At 47.2% G+C, this 4620-nt stretch overlaps 1 pseudogene; it reads left to right on the top strand.

Moving 5' to 3' along the window:
* Positions 1-234: 234 nt before the first annotated feature.
* Positions 235-1535, top strand: LOC142588566 (uncharacterized; annotated as a pseudogene).
* Positions 1536-4620: the final 3085 nt, after the last annotated feature.

The raw sequence follows: 4620 nt of genomic DNA, 5'->3' as shown, positions 1-4620 counted from the left end.
GTCTATTAACAGCATTTAGCTAAATGTGAGTACTCGGTTGGCAACCTGGAATAAAGCATGGGAGCTTGAGCAATGAGTGCATATCACCGTGTCACTCCAATCTAAATTAATCAGACCGCATCCCGGTCTACGCGAACACTAAAATGGTGTCAGAAGTGTTATTTGGTCCCCTGTGAGTGCCAAACCAAGTCATTCCGTCGTATCATCCCTCAGCGGCAAGCGGCAATCGCAGCCATGGCATACGCGCTCCCTCCCTTCCCAAGTTTCGACCTTCGTGCCACAGACGCCAACAATACTGGTAACGAATGAATCAAGTGGATAGAAAGGTTCGAGAACTTTCTTTTAGCGTGTGATATCACGACAGATGCGCGCAAGAAAGCGCTCCTCCTGCACTACGTCGGCGAGGAAGTCTACGACATATTTTGCTCCCTCACCGACTGCCCTACACAAGCTACAACAGCTACAAGCACGACCCAGACCACGCAGAGCCCATCGACGCCATAATACGATGCCGCACGAGCGAAACTGAGTGCATACAACGCCCCGCAAGTGAACTCGACATTTGCAATCTACAAATTTTGCCAAGCCCAGCAAAACGTTGGTGAGCCAGTGGACACCTTCTACGCGCGCCTCCGGCAGCTCTCTCGCCACTGTAACTTCGAGAACGTCGACGCTGAAGTCCAGAACCAAATAATCCTCGCCACAACGTCGTCTCGCCTTCGCAAATACGCAATGCTTCATTCCCTCACTTTACCAGACTTACTTAAACAAGGAAGAATGCTCGAGGATGTCGAACGGGATGTATCCGAAATTGAAAAGAACGTCGATAGCAATGCGGCGGTGCTCGCAGTGCACAAGGAAGGACAGCACCATGGCCAACACCAAAGAAACAGCCGACAGATGCCACGACAAACCTATGCACCGCAACGACCTCGTGTCTCATCAGCAGATTGTCGCAACTGCGGTGGCAAGTGGCCTCACCAAGGTGGACATCAAGTTCTGCTGCATGGGGCAAGACATGCAAGGCATGTAACAAGGTTGGTCACTTTGCACGATTCTGTCGTTCAACGAGACAAATGGTACAAGCAGTGGACTGTGACAATGGTCCAAACAGGAATCAGACAGTCTGCAGTAAGAAGAGTTCTAGCACAAAAGAATGTGCTGCTACCCGTGACACCAGTTCAAGCAGTGACGAGTATGTTTTCGTTGCCATGACCTCACCTCAGACAGGCCCATCTCCAAAAGTTATTGTCACTGTCAACAATGTGCCGGTCACTTTCATAATCGACACAGGTGCAACAGTGTCAATTGTTGGCGAAAATGACTTTGAGAGCTATCGGCTAAATGTGAAACTTCAGGAAACATCCGTCAGAGTGTTCCCATACAAAGCAACATCTCCGCTCAAACTTCTAGGCAAAGTCTCTGTCACAATGAGATACAAAGATAACTGCATTGAAGAAGACATCTTTGTCATTCGAGGAAACCGCGCACCACTCTTAAGCTTCACAGCAGCATCCAACCTGGGGCTTGTCTAGATCACATACCAAGTTAATGAGCATCAGGGTGACAAGTCAATCGTGGAAGCATTCCCCAAGTTGTTTATTTGAGTTGGAAAACTCAAAAACCACCACATTCATCTTTTTGTGGACGACACTGTCCCACCTGTTGCACAACCGCACAGGCGTATTCCGTTTGCCTTACGTGACGCCACAGAGAAAGAACTTGAACGCCTCCTGTCAAAAGACATCATTGAGCCAGCCATAGGACCTACACCGCGGGTGTCCCCTGTGGTTATTGTGCCTAAACCGCATCAGCCTGATGAAATTCGAATCTGCATTGACATGCGTGTTGTGAACACTGCCATTCAACGTAAGCGACATTTGTGCCCAACAGTGGATGACATCATTGTTGCCTTAAATGGAGCAACAATGTTCTCCAATCTTAACTTAAGGAATGGATATCATCAGTTGGAACTTGACCCTTCCTCAAGGCAACTCACCACGTTCTCAAAACATGTTGGGTTGTTTCGCTACAAACGACTGAACTTCGGCATCAGCAGCGCAGCAGAAATCTTTCAGAGCACCATACGCCAAGTGCTCAACGGCATCCCCAATGTCCTGAATGTTAGTGATGTTATTCTTGTTTTTGGGCAAACAAAACAGGAGCACGACTTGTCCTTGGAAGCCATTCTGCAGCGACTCCAAGAAGCTGGATTGACACTGAATGAAAAGAAGTGTCACTTTCATCAACGTGAACTGAACTTCTTTGAACTTAATTTTTCAGCTGATGGCGTTCGTCCTGATCCTAAGAAGATAGCAGCCTTCCTACAGATTAAAACACCGGAATCACCACAAGAAGTGAAGAGCCTGCTAGGAATGGTCAACTATTCAGGCAGATTTCTGAGAAATCTTGCTGACCTCACACAGCCTTTACGTGAACTGACACTGAAGGATGTTGTCTGGGAGTGGACAGAACGACAACAAAATGTTCTTGAGAGCCTAAAGCAAGCCATGTCCGAAGCCTCCACCCTTGCTTACTTTGACCCTTCCAAACCGACAGAATTGGTGGTAGATGCAAGTCCACATGGACTGGGTGCGATCCTTACACAGCGTGACAGTGAAGACATTGCAGTGATAGCTTATGCAAGTAGAGCGCTTACACCAGTTGAAAGTCGCTACTCCCAAATTGAACGTGAGATGCTCGCAGCTGTATGGGCCATGGAGCACTTCCGTCTTTACCTTTGTGGAGTCAACTTCCTTTTGCTGACTGATCACAAGCCTTTAGTGAGCATACAGGGAAACCCAAGATCATCACCATCTGCCCGCATTGAGCGCCTTGCTCTACGCATTCAACAGTACAAGTTTGTTGTACAACACACTGCAGGAAGTAGTAACCCTTCCGATTACCCTTCCAGACATCCAGTTCCTGAAACGAGAATGTGTGCCCGCATCAACAAAGTACCTAATGAGTATGTAAACTTTATCCAGCGCCACAACATCCCAAAGGCCTTCTCGGTTCAAGAAGTCGCTGATGCAACGAAAGCAGACCAGCAGCTACAGTCACTTATCAGTGCTATCCAGCACCCCATACTCACCAGCTGGGTCTCAGATGAACTGAAGCCATTTGCATCTATAAAAACAGAACTAACAACAACGCCCGAGGGCATCGTCCTTCGACGAACACGCCTAGTTCTTCCCGCTACTCTGCAAAAACAAGCAGTGCTGCTTGCCCACAAGGGCCATCAAGGGATTGTGAAAACAAAACAAGTGTTAAGAGAAAAAGTGTGGTTCCCAGGCATGGATAAGCTCGTGCACACTTTGATTAAAAGCTGCCTACCATGTCAAGCAGGTGTTCCCCAAGCAAAGCAAGAACCACTTGCCATGACGGAACTACCCAGTGGTCCCTGGGAAGAAGTATCAGTCGACTTTTGTGGTCCCTTCCCAGACGGAAAGTACGCTATGGTGGTGTTAGATGACTTCTCACGATACCCAAAGGTACAAGTCATACACTCCACAAGTGCAAACAATGTGCTTCCCTCCCTACGACAAGTGTTTTGCCCGTTTGGAATCCCTGCACAGGTAAAAAGTGACAAAGGACCACCATTCCAAGGCAAAGAGTTTGCTGCATTCGCAAAAGAATTAGGAATTCGGCATCATCGGATCACACCTTTGTGGCCTCAAGCTAATGGCGAAGCTGAGCGGTTCATGAGAACATTGAAAAAGCATGTTCACACTAGTCAGCTTGAGAACATAGATTGGAAAGTAGAGCTCGACACTTTCCTGATGTCATACTAAAAAAACCACCAAACACTTAACTACAGGAAGATCATCGTATGAACTGCTGTTTGGCAGACCGATGAGAAATCTTCTACCGTGCTATCTTGAAGCTGCTTCGGAAACGGAAGACATAACAAAGTTCAAAACAACTGTGCGCGAGAAAAGGGCATTCAACAAACAACATGCTGATGCACGAAGGCATGCTCAACCACATCGCTTCTGTGTCGGTCAGCGAGTCTTGTGCAAGCAAGACAGACACGACAAGTTCACTTAGTACTATGATCCAGACCCTTATACCATTGTCAGAGTTCATGGATCACAAATCAAGGCATCGAGAGGAAATAGAGTAATAACGCGGAACTCAAGTTTTTTCAAAGGTGCCTCTGGCCTTAAACAAGCACCAGCCAAAACATCATTTGACTGTAATGACATCATATATCCTCTACCCACCTCAGTGCCAGATCCTGCACCACCTGCATTCCACCAGAGTTCTCCAAGAGAGCGCTACCCAAAGAGAAACAGAAAGCCTCCACGCCATCTTTCTGATTTCGCAACCTGACATTGTGACTGTTTGTTCGTAGGAGACATTCACGACTTTTCAGCCGTGAACTGTTTTCCGTTTATGGTTTCTCTAATCACATTGTGTCCGTATTCATTTCATTTTCCCCAAGGAGGGTAATATAGTGTCTATTAACAGCATTTAGCCAAATGTGAGTACTCGGTTGGCAACCTGGAATAAAGCTGGGAGCTTGAGCAATGAGTGCGTATCACCGTGTCACTCCAATCTAAATCAATCAGACCGCATCCCGGTCTACGCGAACACTAAAGCAATGTACTATTATGA

The sequence above is a fragment of the Dermacentor variabilis genome, chromosome 7, assembly GCF_050947875.1.
Source record: "Dermacentor variabilis isolate Ectoservices chromosome 7, ASM5094787v1, whole genome shotgun sequence".
Taxonomy (NCBI): Eukaryota; Metazoa; Arthropoda; class Arachnida; order Ixodida; family Ixodidae; genus Dermacentor; species Dermacentor variabilis.
This window is presented reverse-complemented; position numbering and strand designations above follow the sequence as displayed.